This window comes from Ictidomys tridecemlineatus, chromosome 7, assembly GCF_052094955.1.
Source record: "Ictidomys tridecemlineatus isolate mIctTri1 chromosome 7, mIctTri1.hap1, whole genome shotgun sequence".
Lineage (NCBI taxonomy): Eukaryota > Metazoa > Chordata > Mammalia > Rodentia > Sciuridae > Ictidomys > Ictidomys tridecemlineatus.
In genome coordinates, this window is record NC_135483.1 from 86,041,448 (window position 1) to 86,067,126 (window position 25,679).

The 25,679-nt window shown below is 37.6% G+C and overlaps 1 pseudogene; it reads left to right on the top strand.

Annotated features, from left to right (window-relative positions):
* The first annotated feature begins 1,174 nt into the window (after nt 1-1,174).
* On the top strand, nt 1,175-18,904 carry LOC144365709 (E3 ubiquitin/ISG15 ligase TRIM25 pseudogene; annotated as a pseudogene).
* Nucleotides 18,905-25,679: the final 6,775 nt, after the last annotated feature.

Here is a 25,679-nt window from a genome sequence, read left to right on the forward strand (position 1 = left end):
AAAACAAGATCCAATTATTGTTGATTGCAAGAAACACATCTATGATAAAAGATATTCACAGACTAAAAGTAAAATACTGAAAAATGTTATTTTGTGTAAATGAAACCTGAAAGCAAGCAGGAATACCAATTTATACTCAACAAAGCCAATTTCAAGCAAAGAAAGGAAAAAAAGGAGGTCACCACGTATTGGTAAAGGGAACAATCCAACAAGAAAATATAAGGATGGTAAACATTTATGTCCCAAACACTGGTAAACCTAAAAACAAACATTATGCTACATAAAAGTTCATATAGACCCCAAAAATAATAATACATGGTGATTCCTATATACCTCTCTCATTAACTACATAGGTCATCCAGACATCAAATCAACAAAGATACTGCAGAGTTAAATCATACTGTAAATCACATGGATTTAAGAGATATTACAAAATATTTCATCCAATGACAGCTGAATGCACTTTCTTTTCAGCTTTCAACAAAACAGATTATATTTTAGGCACCAAAGCAAGTGTTAGCAAATACAAAAAAGTTGAAATAATTTTATATATCTTATTCCAATGATAATGGAATGAAATTAAAAATCAAGAGCAAGAAGAAAACCACAAACTTTACCAAGACATGCAGATTGAACAACTTGACATTTTAATGATGAGTGATCATCAAAGGATTCTGAGAAGAAACTAAAAAAATTATAAGACTCAAACTAGAAATACAATATATCAGGAGTAGAGAAGCTACTGCAGAAGCCATCCAGAGACGTTGACATCTGGCATGCCTGGGAGCCATGGGATCCTCAGTGGGTGGCAACCAGGGTCTTGTGGCCACCATGTGTCCTCAAGCTCAACCGTCTCCTTAGACATGTGGTATCCACAGTGGAAGAGCATCCAGCTGCCACTCGTGTCTTCGGGGGTCAAGGTCCTTGGCTCCCCAAAGCCATGAGGTATAGCGGTACCCTGTGGCACAGCTCCCTCCTGCACCCTGTTCACCCTGGCAAGAAAGAAGGTTGACCTAAGGCCATGCCAGGTTCCCAGCTCCTTTTAGTGCTACTTTGCACCCTGGCGGTGCTACCCTGAAGTACTCACTGCCTGTGCCCTCTGGCACCCTGCTATGTCTCTGGCCCACCCACTGCTACATGCCTGCTGTCTTGAGGCAACCATCATTCTTTCAAAATGTGGCACAACCTCAAGGTGACGCTGCTGGTGTTCGTGGCCACACTCCTGATCGTCCTGCTGATGATGGTGTGTGGAACTAGCCTTAACATAATCAAAGACATATATGACAAACCCAATGTCAACATTGTACTGAATAGGGAAAACCTGAAAGGATTTCCTCTAAAATTAGGAATAAGACAAGGATGTCCACTCTCACCACTCCTATTCAATATAGTCCTGTGACTAAAGAGTCACAGCAATTAGGCAAGAAAGGAAAACAAAAGGGATTCAAATAGAAAAGAAAAAGTCAAATTGCCTCTGATTGCAGATGATATTATGCATAACTTAGAAGATCCAAAAAATTCCACCAGTAAACTTCTAAAGCTGATAGCTGATAAACAAACTTAGTAAAGTAGCAGGATATAAAATCAACATATAGAAATCAATTTTTTTCCTATACACTAGTGATAGATCTGAGAAAGAAATCAGGAAAAAAATGTTCATTAACAATAGCTTCCAAGAACATAAAGTAGTTAGCAACAAATTTAACCTAAAAGGTGAAAAATTTCTCTCAGAAAAATTTACAAAACATTGAAAAAAATTTATCAAATTGAAGAAGACACCAAAAGACGGAAAGACCTTCCATGTTCATGGTTAGGAAGATTTAATATTGTTAAAATAGCCATACTATCAAAATCAATCTGGAGATCTAATGCAATTGCCATTGAAAAACGAGTGATACTCTTCTCAAAACCAGAAAAAAATTCCTTAGATTTGTACAGAAGAACAAAAGACCCTGGATAGTCAAACTCACACAACTAGAGGAATCTGGTTGACAAAGGTGCCAAAAAGTTACACTAGAGACAAGACAAGCCTCTATAACAAGCTATGCTGGGAAAACTGGATATTCACAGAAGATTGAAAACAGACACCTGTCCCTCAAGAAGTCAATACAATTGGGCCAAAGACTTAGGATTAAGATCAGAAACTCTGCAACTGATAGAAGAGAAAATTTAGGATTAAGATCAGAAACTCTGCAACTGAAAGAATATAAAAAAGAAAAAGCGGAGAGTGTTAGAAGACCCCTATACAGCTGCTCTCCACAGAAATCTCCAGCACTGTGACCCCACTCAGGGCTCTAGGTCTCAGTGTTCAAGCAGGACTCCTGGCTCCCAACACCTAAAGTCCGAAGATCTAGCCACGCAGAGCTTGCAGGCGCCTTAGCAGAATCACCTATTAACACATCTGCAGATCTCTGAGACTTCGCTCCACTACCACCCAGGTCACTCAGCTGCTACCTAACATAGCACAACGCCACCTCCCAGCTTTCCCTACCCCACCAGATACCCTGGGGCTGAAAGCAGACTGCCTCCATCTTGGCTCAACATTCTGTCCATATTAGGTGGGAGAAGCAACCAGATCAGATCTCCAGCAGCCAGGTACCAGATTTGCAATCTCTCCTCTCCCCAGCCATGATAACACAACACAGTAGCTGTCCAACACAGGCGCTCAGTGCGATCAGGGCACCAACCACAAGAGCCTCCGTGTGAGAGGTTCCTCAATTGGGAATTGTTAATGGAGAGGGAGACTAAAGTTTGAAGCCTAACAGAGAGATCAGGAACTGGGAAATCTCCAGGCAAGATAGGGAGATAATTTTAGGTGCTCAAGTCATATAAGCCTTCCCAAAAAGAGACCCATGAGGTGCAGTCTTCCTGCAGAGACTGGAGGGTGCCATTCCCCACTTCCAGCTACTCTGCACCAGGACCAGTCTTCCTACCCTGGTTACCTCCACCATCCTGAGGGCAGAGAAACCAGCTTACAACAGACAACCCTGCCTATTGGATGAGAAAAGAAGCAGAAAAGATACGGATCTCTAAAACTAGCAACGACTCTGGTTTCTTCCTTCTGAGTATTTTTTTCTCTTTCTCTTCTATACCTCTATTCTCCAGCCCTCATATCCCCAACATACATGAAATCAAGAACTTTGCATGAAATAGGATTTTGAGAACTGAGTCATCTGAATAATATATATATATATATATCCCTTTTTTCTTTTTTCTTCTTTCATTTTTCTTTCTCCCTCCAAACTTTATGATTTTAAATTCCTGTATTTTTCTAAATACATATAAGTGTTTGTTAGATGTACTCTACTGTCTTCCCACATACTTGTCTACCCTATATTACTTCCTGTCTATTCTCTTGCTACTAATCCTCTTCATTTTATTTCTCTTTCACACTTCTTAAGATACATTAACTCTATATCTTCACATCCTACCTTCTCAGCATATTGTCCTATGCCCTACTCTCAGTTCATTGTCCATCATCAGAAACTATAAACCTATTTTACAAAACTACTGATTATATTTTAGATAATAATTGAATCCAATACTTCTGTACATTGATACTAAACTGTAAATGCATTAATAACAACAAATTGTTCATAAGTGGTATATTGTTGATATTGGGATCTGTTAACATTGTCCTTCTCCACAAAGGAGAAATTTTGGAACCCTACAAGAGCACTACAAACCTATAGGGTAAAAACAATAACACCCCAGACCCACAGAGCAGGAAAGGAAGACACATGAGCAACATGAAAAGACAAGGGAAGAAAGTGTCCCAAACAAATCAAGACACCACATCATTAGAATCATTGGCAGCGACAGCAGAAGAAATTACACAAAAGGAGTGTAGAATGTACATGGTTAAAATATTCTGTGAACTCAAGGAAGATATAAGAAAGCAAATACAGGCAGTGAAAGATCACATTGACAAGGAGCTGCATAAACAAAGTAGGAAGGAAAAGGATCACCTCAACAGGGAGATACAGGTTCTAAAAAAACAAAAACTAACAAAACAGAAATCTTTGAAATGAAAGAAACAATAAGCAAAATTAAAAACTCAAATGAAAGCATCACCAACAGAGTAGACCACTTGAAAGATAGGACATCAGACAAAGAAGACAAAATATATAATCTTGAAAAGAAAATAGACCATAGAGTGATAATGGTAAGAAAACATGAGCAGAATATTCAATAAATATGGGATAACATAAAAAGACCAAATTTAAGAGTTGTTGGAATAGAGGAAGACATAGAGGTTCAAACCAAAGGAATGAACAATCTATTCAGTGAAATAATATAAGAAAACCTCCAAAACATGAAGAATCAATTGGACATCTAAATTAAAGAAGCCTACAGGATGCCAAATATACAAAGTCACAACAGATCCACAACAAGGCACATTTTAATAAAAATGCTCAACATAAAGAATAAGGAAAGAATTTTAAAAGCCACAATAGAAAGTAATCGGATTATATATAGGGTAAAACCAGTTAGGGTAATGACAGATTTTCAACACAGACCTTGAAAGGTAGAAGATCCTGGAACAATATATATTAAGCTCTGACAGAAAATAGGTGCCAACCAAGAATCTTGTATCCAGAAAAATTAAGGTATATTTGAAGACGAAATAAAAACCTTCCATGATAAAAGTTAAAAGAATTTATAGTTAGAAAACTGGCACTATAAAACATCCTAGGAAAAATATTCCATGAAGAGGAAACGAAAAACAACAATGAAAATCAGCAGAGGGAGGTAGTACCCTAAAGGAAAAACTAATCAAGAAGAAAATCAAGTCAAGTTAAATAACAAAAAAATTAAAAATATGGCTGGGAATACAAAACATTTCTCAATAATCTTAATCAATGTCTCGACATTCAATAATAACCCTGAATGTTAATGGCTTAAACTCACCAATCTAAAGACATAGGCTAGCAGATTGGATAAAAAACAAACAAACAAAAAGACCCAACAACATACGGCCTCCAGGACACTCATGTGATAGGAAAAGACATACACAGACTGAAGATGAAAGGTTAGGAAAAATCCTACTACTCACATGGACTGCAGAATCAAGCAGGGGTTTCCATACTCATATCAAATAAAGTAGATTTTAAGCCAAAGTTAATCAAAAGGGATAAATATGGACATTACATACTACTCAAGAGAACCATATACCAAAAAGACATAACAATCATAAATATATATGCTCCAAACAATGGTGAAGCTATGTTCATCAAACAAATTCTTCTCAGGTTCAAGAGTCAAATTGATCACAACACAATAATCTTGGATGACTTTAACATACCTCTCTCACCACTGGACAGATCTTCCAAAGAAAAGTTGAATAAAGAAACTATAGAATTCAACAATATAACCAATAACTTAGACTTAACTGACATATACAGAATATTTCAACCTGCAGCAAGTGGATATACTTTCTTCTCAGCAGCACATGAATCCTTCTCTAAAATAGACCATATACTATGTCACAAAGCAACTCTTAGCAATACAAAAAAGTAGAGATACTAACATGCATTTTATCAGAAAATAATGGAATGAAATTGGAAATCAACTACAAAATAAAAATTACTCCAATACCTAGAGACTAAATAATTACTACTGAATGAACAATGGGTTGCAGAAGACATCAAGGAGGAGATGAAAAAATTCTTAGAGATAAATTAGAATATAGATACAACATATTAAAATCTCTGGGACACTGTGAAAGAAGTTCTAAAAGGAAAGTTTATTGCATGGAGTTTATTTCTTAGAAGAAGAAAAAGTTAACAAACAAATGACTTCACATTACAAATCAAAGCCCTGGAAAAATAAGAACAAATCAACAGAAAAAGCAGTAGAAGACAATAAATAATTAAAATTAGAGATGAAATCAATGAAATAAAAACAAAAGAAACAATTGAAAAAATTGACAAAACTGTTGGGTTCTTTGAAAAAAAAATTGACAGACAGGTAGCTGTGCTAATGAAGAGACAGAAATAAAACTCAAATTACCAGCATATGTGATGAAAAGGGTGATATCACAACAGACACTACAGAAATACAGAGAATAATTAGAAATTATTTTGAAAAATTATACTCCAATAAAATAGAAGACACTGAAGGCATCGACAAATTTCTTAAGATATGATTTTCCCAGATTGAACCAGGAATATATACACAATTTAAACAAACCAATATCAAGTGATGAAATAGAAAATGCCATCAGAAGCCTACCAACTAAGAAAAGCCCAAGACTGGATGGATACACAGCTGAGTTCTACAAGACCTTTAAAGAATTAAAACCAATGCTTTTCAATTTATTACAGGAATAGAAAAAGAAGCAGCACTTCCAAACTCATTCATGAGGCCAAAATCACCCTGATTCCAAAATCAGGCAAAGAAACACCAAAAAAAAAAAAAGATAACTTCAGAACAATATCTCTAATGAACATAGATGCAAAAGTTCTCAATAAAATTCTGGCAAATTGAATAAAAATCATATCAAAAAGATCGTGCACCATGATCAAGTGGGATTCATCCCATGGATGCAAGGTTGGTTCAACATATGGAAATCAATAAATATAATTCATCCCATCAACAGACACAAAGATAAGAATCATATGATCATCTCAATAGATGCAGAAAAAGCATTTGACAAAATAGAGCACCCCTTCAGGTTCAAAACACTAAAAAACTAGGAATAGCAGGAACATATCTAAACATCATAAAGGCAATCTATGCAAAGCCTCAGGTCAACATCATTCTAAATGGGGAAAAATTAAAGGCATTCCCTCTAAAAACTGGAACAAAATGGGGACATCCTCTTCCACCACTTCTATTCAACATAGTTCTTGAAACACTGGCCAGAGCAATTAGACAAAAGAAATTAAAGGGATGTGTATAGGAAAAGAACAAATTAGCACTGTATGCTGATGATATGATTCTATATCTAGAAGACCCAAAAATCTCCACCAGAAAATTTCTAGAACTAGTAAATGAATTCAGCAAAGTAGCAGGATATACAATAACCACCCATAAATCAAAGACATTTAAGTATATCAGTGACAAATACTCTAAGAGGGAAATAAGGAAAACTACCCCATTTACAAGAGCCTTAAAAAAATAAAATACTTGGGAAGCAACTCAACTAAAGAGGTGAAAGATATATGCAATGGAAACTACAGAATCCTAAATAAAAAAAATTAAAGAGGACCTTAGAAGATAAGAAGATCTACTTTGCTCTTGGATAGGCAGAATTAATATTATCAAAATGACCATACTACCAAAAGCACTATACAGGTTTAATGCAATTCCAATCAAAATCCCAATGACATTCCTCATAGAAATAGAAAAACCAATCATGAAATTCATCTGGAAAAATAAGAGACCAAGAATAGCTAAAGCAATCATTAGCAGGAAGAGTGAAGCAGGTGGCATAACTATACCAGACCTCAAACTATACTACAGAGTAATAGTAACAAAAACAGCATGGTATTGACACCAAAACAGACTGGAAGACCAATGATATAGAATAGAGGACACAGAGACTAACCCACAAAATTACAATTATTTTATATTAGACAAAGGGGCCAAAAACATGCATTGGAGAAAAGATAGCCTCTTCAACAAATGGTGCTAGGAAAACTGGAAATCTATATGCCCAAGAAAATGAGCTTAAATCCCTATCTCTCATCATGCACAAAACTCATCTCAAAGTGGATCAAAGACCTAGGAATTAAACCAGAGACTCTGTGTCTAATAGAAGAAAAAGTAGGCCCTAATCATCATCATGTGGGTTTAGGTCACAACTTCCTTAATAAGATTCCTATAGTGTAAGAATTAAAACCAAGAATCAATATATGGGATGGGCTCAAACTAAAAAATTTCTTCTCAGCAAAAGAAACAATTTGTGAGGTAAATAGAGAGCCTACATCCTGAGAGAAAATTTTTACCCCTCACACATCAGATAGAGCAGTAATCACTAGGGTATAGAAAGAACTCAAAAAGTAAAGACCAAAAAACAATAATCCAATCAATAAATGGGCCATGGGCCTTGACAGACACTTCTCAGAATATATTAAAAAATGTTCATCATCTCTAGCAATTAGCGAAATGCAAATCAAAACTACTCTAAGATATCATCTCACTCCAGTCAGAATGGCAGTTATTATGAAGACAAATAACAATAAGTGTTGGCAAGTATGTGGGGAAAAAAGGTACACTCATTCATTGCTGGTGGGACTGCAAATCCCAATATTGGTGCAACCAATATGGAAAACAGTATGGAGATTCCTTGAAAAACTGGGAATGGAACCACCATTTGATCCAGCTATCCCTCTCCTCAGCCTATACCCAAAGCACTTAAAAACAACATACTACAGGGACACAACCACATTAATATTTATAGCAGCACAATTCATAATAGTTAAACTGTGGAACCAACCTAGATACACTTCAGTAGAGGAATGGATAAAAAAAAGTGGCATATAAACGCAATGGAATATTACTTGGCAATTAGAGAATAAAATCATGGCATTTGCAGGTAAATGGATAGAGTTGGAGAAGATAATGCTAAGTGGAGTTAGCCAATCCCCAAAAAAAAACAAATGTTGAATGTTTTCTCTCATATAAGGTGACTGATTCATAGTGGGGTAGGGAAAGGGAGCATGGGAGGAATAGACAAACTCTAAATAGGGTAGAGGGGTGGAAGGGGAAGTGAGGGGGGCATGGGGTTAGCAATAATGGTGGAATATGATGGACATCATTATTTAAAGTACATGTATAAAGACATGAATTGGTATAAGCATAATTTATATACAGAGATATGAAAAATTTTGCTGTATATGTGTAAACAGAATTATAAATACATTCCAGTATCTTGTATTTAAAAATAAAATCAATTTAAAAAAGAAAAGAAAAAGAAAATGCTGCAACATATAGGTGTAGGTAATGATTTCTTCAATAGGACTTTATAACTCAGTAAATAAGAGCAAAAAGTTAGATGTCATCACAGTGAAGGGAACAATTCATAGCACAAGGACAGAATCCACAGAATAGGGAAGAACCCTTTGCCAGCTATTCTAACAGAAGATTAATATCTAGACCACATAAAGAACTCAAAAAACTCAATATCAGAAGCCCATTCAATAAATGGGCAAAAAATTTTAGACATTTTCAAAAAGCAAAATTATAAATGGCCAAAAATTATATTTTAAAAATGTTTGACAACTATAGTCATCTGGGAAATGTAAATCAAAACTACAATGAGTTTTAATTTCAAATTACAAATAACAATAGATTCTGTCAGAATGTGGGAGGAAAGAACCCTTATACAGCCTTTGTAGGAATGTAAATTAAGATAGCAACTATGGGAGTAATTATAGAGATTCCTCAAAAGACTAGGAATGGAACAACAATATGACCCAGCTATACTATTCACTCCTCAGTATTTAACTAAAAGATTTAAGTCAGCATAGAATAGTGACCTATGCCTGTCCATGTTTAGAAGAGCAATTCACAACTGCAATTTTGAATTACTGTATGAATTACCAAGTTTGGAACCAGCCTAAGTATCAGTCAATACATGTTTGAATAAAGAAAATGTGATATATAGACACAACAGAGTTTTTTTTCAGCCTTAAAGAATCATCAAACTATGTCATTTGCAGAGAAATGGATAGAACTAGAGACCATTTTTAGACAAAATGAGTACACTCAGAAAGGCAAGAATCATGTTTTCTCTCAAATGTGGAATTTAGCCAGAAAAAAAAGGATCTCATGAGAGCAGTAACATAGAGGAAGGGATGAAGGGAAGAGAAGAAAGGAGAGTAAGGAGGTGCTGAGTATTTAAATTTATCAAATTATGCAATGTGCATATACAAACATACCACAATGAAACCCACTATTCTGTGTAATTTCTATGTGCTGATAAAAGAATATCAGTTAACAAACTGGGAGGCATCTATGCAAAACAGAGAAAAACTCCTGGATACACAGGATCCTAAAACTGTTTGTCCAGGAGAGATGTTTTCTATAATCTTGAAACAATTTCACTTTAAAGCTTGTTGCTAGCGCATTCTGCCTGTGTGCTGCAGCTTGGCGCTGGGTGTGTACAGTGCATGTCAGTCACTACAGTCGTCATCCAAGTCTTGCCTTGAGTCCTTGCTTCCAAGACACTGATCAGGAGAAGATGAACCAAGAACAAATTGAAACATGAATCTTCAGAATTTTAAGTGTTATCCATTTCTCAGCCCATTTTCTGTGTGATTATCTACTTCTATTCCTAGTATTTGGGGCACTGTGGATTAAATGTCTTGACCCCAACTTTAAATATTGAAGACTCAATCTCTAATGTGATGGTGTTAGGATGTTGGGGCATTTGGGAAGGAGCTCAGTTATGAAAGTGGAGCTTAACCCTCATAAACACGGGAAATTACTTCTCCTCTCTCTTTACTCTGTGAAGATACAAGGAAAAGGCTGTATCTATAATTCATGATGTGGGTCATCAGAATCCCTCTAATCTTGCACTTCCACCCTGCAACAAGATGAGAAATAAGTGTCTGCTGCTTAAGCCATTGACACACAGAGATCTCACAAAGACTCACACATAGAACCATACACAGACCCCAACAAAGAGCCATGGTGAACATCACAGAGACCTCTGACAGCCACCACAGAAAATATCTCACAAGGATTCCCCTTAAAAATAAGGGAGGGCTGGGGATGTGGCTCAAGCGGTAGCGCGCTCACCTGGCATGCGTGCGGCCCGGGTTCGATCCTCAGCACCACATACAAACAAAGATGTTGTGTCCTCCAATAACTAAAAAATAAATATTAAAAAATTCTCTCTCTCTCTCTCTCTCTCTCTCTCTCTCTCTCTCTCTCTCTCTCTCTCTCTCTCTCTTGCTCTCTCTCTCTCTCTCTCCCCCTCCTCTTTAAAAAAAAAATAAGGGAACAGCCCGGCACAGTGATGCTTGCCTGTAATTCCAACAGCTTAGGAGGCTGAGGCAGGAGGATCACAATTTCAAAACAAGCCTCAGTAGCAGTGAGACACTAAACATCTCAGTGAGACCCTATCTCTAAATAAAATTCAAAATAGGGCTGGAGATGCAGCTCAGAGGTGGAGTGTCCTTGATTTCAATCCCTAGAGACACCCGCAAAATAATAAGAGAACAGATCCTCACACAGATCTCACAGAGACCTCCACACAGGCCTCTGAGAGAGACTTGCACTGAGAGAAATTTCAGAGACCTCTCATGGAGACCTAAGGCAGAGATCTCCCTCAGTAACTTCTCAATGCCACAGTATTTACACCACTCCCTCACAGAGACACCACTTAGTCTCCCAGACCCTATGGAAGCTTCAAAGATTCTCATAGAGACCTCACAGAGACCCCAGAAAGATGACCATACAAGAACCAGTAGAGACAGTACAGGGACTTTCAGTGCAATTAGCGAAACCTCACAGAGATTTCCCAGGGACTTCACAAAGCTCACCTTCAGAGACTTCTCCCAAAGAGATCTCTAACACAGAATAGGCATAGAAAGACCTCACACAGAAACTTGTGCAGAGGAACCATAGAGTGACCTCCCACAGAGACCACACACATTTATCAAGTGATGGCACTGTAACCTCTCAGGGCAACATTACACACTAATTCTCACAGGACCTCATATTGCCCCACATACCCAGAGAACCTCCACAGTGATTTTACAGGTTTTCTACAGAGTTGTCCGCACAGAACTCACACAGAGAAAAAACATGAAGCCCTCTTCCTGCCCCAGAGAGTCCTTAACAGAGATGCCACAGAGATGTCCTACAGTGCCTCCCAGGATTACAAAAGCCTCACAGTCTCCCACAGGGACCTCCTCCTACATAGAAAATCCACAGAGACATACATAAAGATCTCACCACAGGAGAGTCCTCACAGAAGATTCTTATAGAGAATCCTCTACACGTAGCACCGCAGAGACCTCACACAGATTTCAAGAGACCCTGCACAGGCACTTCATAGAGTTCCCAAAAAAACCTAACACATGGAGAACTTCCACAGAGACCCCACATCCATTCCTCATTCCTAGTAGATCTAAAACCACTTCACCAACTGCAAGCACAAGAGGGACACCACCAGCCTTGTCCTGTCCCCAGAACACAAAGACACTGAGACACGGCCTCCCAAATGGTGTTCTCTCCTTGGGAAAATCCTCTGGAACTTTGGTTCCATGGTAATACCATTGCCTCTGAATAGAGGAACTGCAGATTCCAAATACAGACCTGCCAAATTCCTTCCTCTATGGGTTTTCACCAGCCTCACCTCTTACCCACACTTTAGAGAATCTCGAATTTTAAACGTGAATAAAATGCTGCCAACCTTCAGTGAGAGAAATTATCTTGTTTGTTCAGCTTTAGTATTGACAAGTAAAATGCATCAATGTCATATTTTATTTCATTGGAGACAAGAACTGAGCAGCAAAGAGGCATCTGGACTCATATCTATCTCCCAGGGGGCTGTCCAGCTAGCACATTATTCTGCACATAGCAGGTAATATGAAACTTGGAGAATTAGCTATATTTTTCAAATAAAAAAAGCTAAGTATCATGAAAAGATTTTTTTACAAACAAGATTTCTGACAATATTCTTAGTTTATCCTCTGGGAAGTTCATATTTAATCCTTTATTGTTGTAATGTTTTGTTCCTTAAAATGTGGTAAAGCCCTCAAATAATATATTTTGGAGAGGAGGGGCTACCAAGGATTGAATTAAATGGCATTTTACCACTGAGCCACATCCTCAGTCCTATTTGTAGTTTATTTAGAGCCAGGGTCTCACCGAATTGCTTAGTGCCTTGTTTTTGCTGAGGCTAGCTTTGAACTTGTGATCCTACTGCCTCCGCCTCTCCAACTGCTGGGACTACAGGAATGTGCCACCTTGCCCAGCTGTGAAATGATACTACACATTTCCAAAATATAAAGTGTTAATGTTCAGTGAACATAGCTTAAACTAAGCTATGTAGAAGATTTCATTTGGAAAGAATTCTAAGAAATGAATATTTTCTAAGACTCAGGCAGTTGAGCTCTGTTATATGTTCATTATAGGGCTGAAAAGGACACGTTACTTCAAACAGTTTAGAATCCTTCAAAATATATCACTTAATCCATGTTTGAGATACACACAGAGACTAATGAAACTCCTAGTAGGGAACATTGAAACATCTGAATTGAGAAAATTGTACATTTAATCATATTTATATTAGAATAATCCATAATGAAAAGTTTCAATTATTATACCTCAGCACTTGCCAAAGGATGCAATTGGTAAAATTACACATTTCTTATCACTTATAAGCAATGTACTTATCTCATTTTTTTAAAGACATCTGTCAAGCATGTGTCACTGGTTGGATCTCTCAGGTTATCCATCATGATAAAAGCATCACAGTCCTTTTATTAAAAGAAGTAGAGCTGACACAAGGACTCCTTAAGTCTATTTGTCTCAATAAGAAGTCCCATTCTTCATAATTAAAAATTTACACCTATTAATTTTTCTACTCTACTCTCTTGTAATGTCATCAAATCATAAAATAAAGAAATATGATCATGGATGTCCTCTAATACTCTCCATTGGACTATTTGTTTTTTTATAGTGGAACTTACACAGGGTAAGTTTAGGTTATCAAAGAAACAGGAAACAAATTAGGAAATATTCTATATGGAAAATGCTTTACAAAGAATAGTGCATCCTTTTCAAATTGATTTTTAACATTATTAATTGATTACTACTCAGTCTTTAGAGGTGGTTGTAAAGACTGAAAACAGATAAGCATTCATAATAATAGTTAATTACTCTGACATGCTGAATGTATTGTCCCTTGGTAGCAATTCATAGTTCAATAAGCTGGGCAAAACAGCAATGAACAGTTTGCATTAAAGCAAAATTCCCATAACTCACTGTATATATCCATCTGTCACATGTCACCTTGATGATTTGTGTGTCCAATTTTCATGGCAGAAACCAAGAACCTTATCCAGAAGTAATTCAGGGGTTCAATCCATTACAAAGATATTTATACTACAAACTTCATAGCTACCTGTATTTTATTTTAATAAAATTTACCTACTATAAAACTTATAAATATTTCAGCATTTTTAAACATACCAAGACATAGATAACCAAAAAAAATTAAGATATTGGAGAACAAAAATACATCTCCCTTGTTTTCAAATTTTTCACGTCAAAATCTTTTGATGAAAATAATTTGTTTTGTTTCACAGTACTGGAGATTGAATCTGGGTCCTAGTATGAACACATGCTATACCACTGAGCTATACCCCAAGCCCCTTTTTTCTTTCATTCTTTTTTGTGGTGCTGGGGATTGAACCTAGGGCCTTGTGCATGCAAGGCAAGCACTCTACCAACTGAGCTATATTCTCAGCCCTGCCCCCTTTTTATTTCATTTTGAGTCAGGGTCTTGCTAAGTTGCTGAGGCTGTTTTTCAACTTTCAATCATCCTCAGACTCCTGAATATCTGGGATTACATGTGTGTACCACCTTGCCCAACTTGAAGTGCCTTTTTAAATCCAGAGATGAAAGACTCTCTAAATGGCATCTAGAATCTATTACAAATTTGATTTTGAAATAGACTCTTATTTAATAAGGTTTCATATTGACTTCAATGAATCAGGCACTCCAGAATACAATGTGGTGTGGTAAAATATGTGATTCCTTCTTCATATTCCAATGGAAAAAGCTCTTTTGCAAATAAGCAAAAACAAAAACAGGAAGGCATTCTACAATGTTATCTCTAAGAATAATTCCCCTTCATAGACTACAATGCTATTGACAATTTCAAGGACTTTTACATGTAAAGAATTCCCACAGGAAGAAATTACTCCAAGCTTTCCCAAACACAGCTACACTTTCTGTCCTTCTTACCACCTTAACAGTATGACACATCCAGCTCCAGATAGTCCCAATGGCTTCCCAGTTCTCCAAGGTTGGTCACATTCATAACCATTTTTATAACACAATAAATTGCTGTAATTATTTCCAGGGTCAAAGTGGATTGTTGCATTTTACAAACAAATACAGGACTCTGTGATTACTCAGAGGTTTGCTGGGGCCCCCTTCCTTGGGATGAGTTGTCATATCCAGAACAGTCTATCTCCCCATAAACATGTGACCCATGCTTCTCACACTTATGGTACAGTTATGCAAACAACACAAGTGATACCATCACAAGTGATACCATCCAGAAAGCTATAAAACAATGCTTTGCCAGCCACAGTGAATGGGAATTAGAAGATGCTAAGCTCTCCTCTAGGAAACATTTTTGTGCATTCGTTTTTCTCATTCTCATTGTGACATTACATTACGTCTGAAGTTATTCTTCCCTGCTTTGTCTAATACTTGATATTGCTGCCCCCAGCTCCTTGATGTTCTCAACAATCTCTACCATTTTTTTCCATCGACCAGTTGACCATTCAGATATCTCTTTTAGGAATCCTCCTGAAACTTTACAAGTAATACCATCCCTCCACTCTTTTATATTTCTGCCACAATCTGTTGCTAGGAACACTTTACATACCTATTTCCAATATCAATAAAAACTTCATGAGGTGTACAAATTTTTTGTATGCTGTGGTCTCTAGAGTGACAGCAACTTCCCACATTCTAGGTGTATGACTTAAGCAAGTCATTTAGTGTCTCCAAACATCACTTCCTAAAATAAGAATGAATGTTAATAACATTGTAGTGAACAGGAAATGAGTTACAATATTAAAACACTTTGCATAATTCCTATTGGATGATGTTGATATTATCATTGTTTTTATTTTTACTGCATGATTGCCAACTTAACTTTTACTTGCTAAATAAAGTACACACAATTGTGGCATATTGTTTCCAGAATTAAACACTGTTGTAGCACAAAAACTAATGTTTAATACACACTACATATTTATAGTGCTGAGAAACAAAAATAAATGTTCTTTCAAGTAATTTTACAAATCACTTTTTTTAACATGATATTTAGTGGGTTTCTACTAATTTACTTTGGTGTTAAAGGACTGTTTTCTGTAATCCTAGTTACTTTTGCTTTAACTGTGAATAAGCTGCATTCATAGAGTTCTTCAAAACTGATTTTGTTCCCTCCACACTACCTATGCACACCAGCTCCGGGGTACTGGTGTCTCCAGCTCTTGGGTGAAACTTAGGGTTCCCATGGCTCACCTGCTTGTGTTCAGATAAGAAAAAATCCACTAGTTCTCTCCAGGAACAAAATGAGGTCTGGTTGCAGTAATTACACTGCCATTCCCAGGTTAATAGTCAAAACTTGACATTGCATTGAAACATGAAGTTTCTCTCTCAGGAACAGCCAGGCTTGCTGGAATCCTGCAGAGCCAGGCCAGCAAGCAGCAAGTAGATGTCTCCATTTGCATGTGGTACATCTACCTCTTCTGCCAAACAGGCCTAGTGGTCTTGTCTTCAAGTCCAGCAGCTACCCTGGGAATAAAAGAGCAAGAAAATTTCACTTGATGGTTGTTGCTCTTCCCTGAGCCCACAGGATACTGTCTGGACTGCACATGCATTCAGAGGGGACACTTTCATGGGCATTTCCTGGGGTTTCCAGGGCCTTGCTCCTGTATTTCCTCTGGCTGGTCCTCTCAGTTTTCCCCAGATCCCCTCATCTGGTAGTACTCTTGGTATCACCATCTCTCCCATCCCAGGTTTCTTAAGCTGTGGTCTATCTTTTGACCCTGTGGTGGGAAAAGCAGTTATTCCTAAAATAGCCTCTTCTGTGTTTCTGGGTCCTTCAGCTCACCCTACTCCTAGATGGCTCAAAGATGGTCAGAAAATAGTCTTTTAGTCACTCCCAAACATTTGCAGGTTCTCACAATTGGTTCATACATGGGAATTGTTTAAAAAAAATTGAGAACACTTAATTTAGCAAAACTTGCCTAAGGAAAGAAAACAAAAAGGATCTAGCACAAGGTTGCACTTGGGACCAAAGACGACCTCAGCAGATTACACTCACTGCAAGAGAAAAGAAAGTGCCATATGGAAACACTCTGATTGGGTGCAGTAAGCATTTCTGACCTATATGCTAATAGTCAGATCAGTCGAGAGCTTGTGATGGTCTGAAGCTGAGTTGCTGTGACTGACGGAGATTTAGTTGCTTTGTTAAAAGTGCATTCCTTACCTTAGACTGGTTTACAATTTGTATAACAAACTAGGTTACTGGTCACCATATACAGAAGCCACTCTGGGAGACATGTTTAGGACACACTTAGTTTAAGCATTAGCCCCATTTTGCTCATATTTTCAAATCTCCACACAGTGACTAAATCCTTGAGTTTAGACAGAAACACTATCTTCTACAATTCGTCAAAATGGATCTTCTTGATTTCTGTTCAGATTTCAGTTTCAAAACTTCAAGTTACTTAGATGATCCGGGCATAGTGGTGCATGCCTATGTTAGCAAGTCAGAATGCAGAGGCAGGAGGATCATATGTTCAAAGCCAGCCTCAGCAACTTAGAGAGCCGAAGTAACTTAGCAAGACCCTAATAAAAAAATACAATATAAAAATAAAAAGGATTGTGGATGTGGTCAGCGGTAAAACACTCCCCTGGGATCAATCTCCAGTTAGATGGCTTGTAGGTTTTATGCCTACCATAATAAGACCACTGGATATGCCAGGACAGCAGTGTATGAGTATTTAAACTTTGAGTACAACAGGATATACAATGTCCTCGGCAGCCTGGGGATGGTCGTGTGTTGGTCTCCGGCCTAGGAGTCTGGTGCCATTGTGGAGCTGTTCCTGCTGTTGAGAAGCTGTCATGCTCCATCTGCCTGGAGCAATTCATGGAGCTGGCCACCACCCCATGTGGCCAAAACTTTTGCAGGTGTTGCCTGAACAATACGTGGGCCTTTCAGGGCAAGCCATACCAGAGCCCAAGTAACATGCTGTCTCCCCAGAGTTCCCAGAGCAGCAGAACATGACACTATGCACCCTGGTGAACCAGTTTCTACAGGCCGCGCTGGAGCAGGCACCCACCATTAACTGGACACCATGCTCCCCTGGTGGCCCCCAGACCAGACACCCGGTGGTCTGTGACCACGGTCTGAAGGTGGAGGAGACCGTGAAGACCTGCTTAGTGTGCATGGCCTCCTTCTATCAGGAGCACTTGCTGTCACATCCCAAGAGAGCCCGGCCTTCCAAGACCATCTGTTGCAGCTACCATTAGGAAACCTGCTACACTCCAAATGCTCTCAGCACAACTGCCTGCAGGACTTATTTTGCCCCAGATATGCCCAGTGTATCTGCCACATTTTCCTGGTGGAGCACAAGGCCTCCTCTCTGGTGTCCCTGAAACTGACCTGCCCCGATCTGGAAAATAAACTGAAACATAAACTAACCATCACGTACAGTTGTATCAATGGGCATCAAGAGCACTGGAGGACATAAGAACCAGGTAGCAGAGCTTGTGGAAGGCTGCAGACAGGAAGATGGAACAGTTGAGACAGGAATACATGTAAATGAACGTTCTCATTGATGCCTATGAGGCGAACTCTATATGCAAGATAAAGGAAGACGAGAAGAGGATCATCAACAAGTTTAACTCCATTTACCAGATTCTCCTCAAGAATAAAAGAGAGATCCAGACTCTGAAGGCAGAGATGGAGCGCTTGGTGAAAGGGGACAAGTTCAAGTATCTAGAGAGAGCATCAAAATTGCAAAAAGTCTCAACGAAGCCAGACTATGTCCCCAAGGTGGAGCAAGACCACAAGCTGGTCACACACACACACACAAAAGAGACTGCTCAGTATTTGTTACAAATGAAAACCTCTAAGCCAAAGGGCTTTCTGCAAACCTCAGGGCAAGGTTCCTTGCTGGTGGCAGGATAATACGTGAGTTTCCAAAGTCCTCACAGACATGGCTCATTTCTTGCAGGTCTGATCATTTGCCATTAGTTTTACTGGTCAATTGGCAGATGAAGCCCTCCTTTGAGGAGCACAACTCTAGGCCACCATGTCCTCTTTTGCCACAGTCTGGCTAGGCACAATTCACCAGCCACTTATCAAGCAGAAACAAACTTTATTTTTAGAACACACGCCATACCACACAGAGCTCTTCAGGAATTTCCTCAGAGCCCAACTGCCACCACTGGATTTCCACAAGCCTCTCAACCCCCCAACTCCTCCTGCTCTTGAGGCCGATTGGCTGGGTCGCATGGGCGGAGCCAAAAAAAGTCCCCCAATGAGCAGCTCTATGGTCTGAAAGGGCAGGGAAACAGCCCAATGAGCATCACCGCAGAGGAGCCAATCAGCTGGCAGCTAGAAGTTTGCTGAGGCTGCTGTGAGCCAATCATCAGCTGGCAGCTGGAAGTTTGCTGGCAGCAGGAAGTTTGCTGGGGCCCATTCTGCTGTGGCTCTCAACACTCCTTGATCCCTATTCCTGCATCTTAGCCTGTAGGTTCTTGGAAGGAAACTTTTTAAGCACAAGGACACTCTGTGTTATGTGGTTTTAACAAGATAATGTCATTGGCAAGTTCTATAGAGGGGCACCCACGTCCCCTCATCACCTGTGTTCAGAAGGAATGATAGACAGAGACCCCACCTTCAGCCCCTCTGCATGGGGGATGCTCCTCCTTATCATGGACTCCAGGTCCACAGGGACCTGAATTTCTTAGGGGAAGGGAGGCACTAGTACCACCTGCTCACCAACAATGAGGAATGGATCAAATTTAAAAGCCTCTGCACAGTGAAGGGTATAATAAACAGAGTGAAGAGACAACTTAGAGAGTGAGAGAAAATATTTTTCAGCTATTCATTTGACAGAGAAATAATATGCAGAATATACTTTAAAAAACTCATAAACTCAACAACCAATAAATATGTAAACACAATAAAAATCGGAAAAAGTGACCTTGATATACTTCTCAAAAGAAGAAATACAAATGGCCAGTAAATAAATGAAAAAATGTTCCACATTTTTAGCCATCAGGAAAATACAAATCAGAACGACAATGAGATTTCATTTTACCCCAACTGCAATGGCTATTATAAAAAATAATTTTAAAAAATTACAAATGCTGGTGAGGATGTAGAATAAAAGGAACTCTTTTACACTGATGGTAAGAATGTAAATGAGTACAACCTCTGTAGAAAACATATGGAGGTTTTTCAAAAATCTAAAAATGGAACTACCATACTATCAAGGTATACCACTGCTGGGTATTTATCAAAAGTAAATAAAGTCAGCATACAAAATGATACCTGAATGCCCATGTTTATTGTGGCACTATTTACAGTGGGAATATGGAATCAGCCTAGATGCCTCTCAAAATATTCACAAATTAAAATACACACACACACACACACATACACACACACACAAAGGAGTATTATTTAGCTATAAAAAATAATACAATCATCATTCATAGGAAAATTGATGGAACTCAAGGGCATGGAGTTAAGTGAAATAAGTCAGACACAGTTAAGGCACACATAGCCTATTTTCTTTCAAATACAAAAACCAGGGGGATTTAAAAAATGTCCTAAAAGTAGAATAGGGACCACTATGGACCAGGAACAGTACAGGGTGACAGAGGAGAGGGTAAGAGAGGGTCAAGGGGAGAGTGCACGTGATCAATGCACCTGTGGAAATGGCTCAATGAAGTCTATTAATTGGTACAACTAATAAATTACAATGATAATAAAACATATATTTATATAAATAAGAGGACACAGACACACTTATACAGAAGGAGATCATATGGAGACACAAGAAGAAGATAGTCATCTATAATCCAAGGAGAAAATTCTCAGAAGAATCCCACTCTAATGACATCTGGATCTCAGTCTCACAGTTTCCAGAACATTTAATAAATGTTTATTGTTCAAGCCACCTTGTCATGGTATTCTGCTATGGCAATCCAAGCTGCCTAAAACACACACCTTTCGACAGAGAGTTCTAACCAGAGAAAGTGAACTCTTTTATTTTCTCATAACAAACCCTGGCTGATATCCCACATGAGTCTGTCACTGTGTCCAGAAGTAACTAACACCACTCTCATTATCTTAATCCTTTTGATGACATCAGTTAGCACTATCCAATTTGAAAATGAATGCTAGTGAGGATACAGATGGGAGAGTTTCAGAGTGAAGAAAATGAAGACCAAGTACAAAATTCAAGGGGTTCAAAACATTAGTAGTCAAAATAGATAATATTTAGTGTATTAGTTCCAAAAATCTAAATTATAATGTCCAAATTCCTAGGAACTCCAAAATGTCAAAAATTTAAATAAAAACAGGATCTCCATGAATGTTTTCTATTCAGAAACTTAACCAAAGAATGCCATACACTGCAGGTGATGAGAATGGACCCCATCTGTAGGGCTAGAGTTGACCCAGAAGGCTTTAGCTGCAAGGAGAACATGGAACTATATAGATCATGACAGAAGAGAGTCAGGGGGAGGCCAGCAATAGGGGATGGATCATTCAGGACTCTTCATCAACCACTATAGAAGTATTTCAGTATTGTAACTATCTATCAGGATTGGTGATTTGAATCACAGTCTCTGACTGGCAGACCACAGGAGTGCAACTGTGCTGCAAACTCCTTGTGCAAAATCGCTAGACTGCCCAGTTGCTATGATGACACCCTTCTGAAAGAAGGTCCCATGCATGCCATGGCACTATTGGTCTTGACCCTGAATTTAGACACTAGCTGCTGGGAATTATGAGTGCAAGTTGATAATTATAATTGGAATAACCCAGAACTTTGTCCTTCATCTTGCATGCTTTGAAGAAACTTTTACACAAAGAAATTATTTTGATATTAAAATCTATTTAATGAATGTCCTGAGCTAGCTCTGGGTCATTATACCTCCATCAGCACATAATAATCCACCTGGTCTTAGTTTTCTCTCTACATGTGTCTGTTTGTCTTTTCTTATCTATCGGCCCTCACCAGTTTTGGAATTAACTGCCATGCTGGTCATAGCCATTCTCTTTGGAGCCATGAAACAGCAGCCTGCAGGCACAAGTGGAATCAATCACTCCGAAGCACTCTGATGTAGGTGACATGTATGTATGAATAAACATCTGGCCTGAGTATAGATAAGGCATCCTTGAGGCTTAGCCCACATAATGTTTGCCTCTACATTCTTATAGTAGGGCTCAGTGCCTTACCTTCATGCTGGTGCTCTAACTGAACGAAGAAAACATCTTATCTCCATGTAACTTGAACATTATAAAAGAATGTACAAGGACCCATGAAGAACTATTTTCTGAATAGGAATGGTCTTTCAAGGGCCATGTTCACAATTGGATGAAAGATAAGTGTTTTCTCAGAGACTATATGTGGTCCTTCCAAGGTTCATAGAAAAAGAATGGTATTCAAATTTCAAGTTAAAATCACCTCACCTTGGAATAAATGGCACACAAAAAGAAGTTGCTGAATGGTTTTTGAGGCAAGGATATCTCACAGAAGTGTGGGCAGTGGTAAGGAGTCCATTGATGGATCAGCAACAGCAGAAAGATGATTACATTTCCAGGTATCAGGTGCAGAGAAAGACGTATTCCTGGGCTTTGGCCTGAGGCTGTCACGGAAGAACTGCTGCCACCTCAGCAGTGGCCTTAGAAAACCTTTTAGGAAGACAAGAAAGGTCATGGAATGAACACTCTGGTCTCTTTATCCATAGCCCACAGCACTTCCCATTAGTGCTTTTCATTGGCTGATGGTGAATGGTGACCAGAGGTTCATGGATCTGGGATGATGGAGCAGGGGAACAAACTCAGGATGCTGCTGAAATGTGACAGAGAAGAGTCCATCAAATAGTGCAGAGTGGTGAATTTCATAAGGACATATCTGCATTGATGGTCTGATGGCTTTCAAAATTCTTCCAATTTAACCAACACAACTATAATATGTGCTAAAAGAAATGGGTTTGAGAGACTCTCAGGGATGATTGTCTATCTTTTTAGTACAGTATTGTACCCATTTTCTCTACTAAAAATGCTTTTCTGTGCTTAGTACTACCAAGGTAAGATAATGATTAAGAGAATTTTCAAGATGGAAAGAAGAAAAACCAATAATATAAACTCAAAGGATGGAGAAGTAGAATCTATTATGATGAAGGATGAAGGATGATGAAGATGAAAAGTTAAAAAGAAGATAAAAATTTTGAATTAGAGAGCATCAAGAAGATAAAGAACTTAGAAGTAGGAAATTATTTCTTAACAAAATCATTAATAAGAATTTAATTAGCAAACTGCTTTTCTTGAAAAAGAGTCGTAGCTAACAGGCAAAGTAACATTTATGTGTCACTTAAGCAGTATTAGATCTGAAACTCCGTTTCTGCCATTACAAATCAATAGAGGAAATAAGGCTTCTCTCCAGGACAGAGGTGTTTAATCAATAGTTAAGTTTTTGGTGAAACAGTCCTGTGCAGTCACTTGCATGATGAAGAACCATGTGTTAAGAACAAGCCCAGACAGAAGACTAACTTTATTCTAATGTTAAAATCAATCTCTTTGGAACAGAGATTATGATTTGAACAAAGGAGAACACATTCTTTGATGCACTTCATATTGCCTGCACTACCAGTCATCTTCAGCAGGTGTCATTTCACACACTGTGAGATTGTTAGCACAGTAGAGTGACCAGAGAAATCTGCCCAGCTAAAGCTGAATTCCAGGAAAAGACTCAGGGAAGTTGGAAAAATATTTTAACTTGCTCTTTGAGATTCATCCATCACAAATGTAGAATTACATCTGGCCTTAGTATTATGGTTACAGATTCATTAGCAGACAAGAGGTGGTGGCAAAGACTGGGAATTAGAAATTCGCATAAAGTGTAACTAGAAGGTTTAAATAGATTCTCATTACAAGAGCATTTAATGGGTTGTCTGCATTATCATGTTTATATTCTTTATATTAGAATAACTTTTTTCATCTATGACCATACATATACTTTAGCATTGGCAAAATATTTTCTAACTAAGACTTCACATTCAAATTCTGGAAGACTTCATATAATGTGTTTTGACAGCAGAAACACATGTCATTAGCTACCATACAGTCTGTTGGCTTAGTGCAATATAAAAATGCAAGATTGCCATTAAAAAGCAAAACAGAGGAGAGAAAGTGGAACATTAATATAAGGATACCACAGTATAATGCCATCATATGGCATATTGCTAGTGTGTAGAATAAATGAAGCTGAGATTGTTTAAAAAGAGTCACTCAGTGAGATGATCTTTATTATCAAGGCCCTATGTATGGTAGTGTTTGGTTGTTAAAATGCTTTTAAAGTTATTTGTCATATAACTTGAATTATAATAACCAATTATTATATATTTAACCAATTATTATATATATGTTATGTAACCACCACATTCAGTTTCATTTTCTTCATCTGGTAGGCTGTGGTCAATACCCAGAATATGTACAAAAGTATAAGAAATTTTGAGCAGAGAAAAAATAAGAATAATAAAATGAACATATTAGGATATTTAATAGGAGGAATCTAATTAGCCTTCCGCACCTTCAGAAGTCCAAGCAAGATGAAAGATTTATTAGTCAGCTTTTGTTACTATGACAAAATACATGATAAATCAACTTAAAGAAGGAACTATAAATTAAAATATTTAATGATCTCTAAACCAAAGAAATATTATACAAAGAACTCAAAAACAAATACCAGAGCTCTCAAATGGTTGAAACTCTCCAAAAGAGCAATTAAATATGTAAAAATTATGAATAAATTAAATCTATGAAACAAAAAGTCTCAGAACAGTAGGCATCTCACAGTAATTTTGGATATATATGGTCTGACTGGCAGAATGTATTGGAAAACCCAAAGCAACATATGCTGTTTGTAAGATACTCATATTAAATACCAATATATTTAAGACTTAAAGTTAAAAATGAAAAAAAATATAATCAATTCAAAAGAAATCCAAAAACAAGCAGGAATAGTTTTTCTCATAGCTCATAAAATAGATTTTAAGCAAAAATTAATCAGAAGAGATGAGGAAAGTAACTATAAAATGTTAAAAGAAATGATCAAAAAAGAAGATATAACGATAAGAAGTATTTATGCCCAAAGTGTTGATGCACTTAATTACATGAAACAAACACTTCTTTAGTACAAGTCCAGTCAGACCCCAATACAATGATATTGGGTGATTTGAATATACCCCTCCTACAATAGATAGGTCATCCAGACATAAAATCAATGCATACAATTGTGATTTATACAATACTATAAATCAAATGAATGCATATTTTATGTCTATATAATATTTCATCCAACAACAACTGAATTTTTGTTCCTCAGGAACTCATGGTATTTTTCCCAAAATAGGCCATATTTGAGGTCAATAAGCAAGTCTTGATAGAAACAAAAAAAAAATTTATATTGTCCTTGGTATCTTATCAGGTCATAATGAAATGAAATTCAAACTCAATAGCAGAAAAAAAGTATAGAAACCACATAAAAACATGGGTATTTAACGATTATCTTTTAAATGAATGGGTCATAGAAAAATGAGATCAGAAATAAATAAAATATAGAATCAAACAAGAATAGAGATACAAAATACTAAAATCTCTGTGACACTATGAAGGCAGTTTTAAGAGGAGAACATTTAGCATTAAGTGCCTAAATACATAC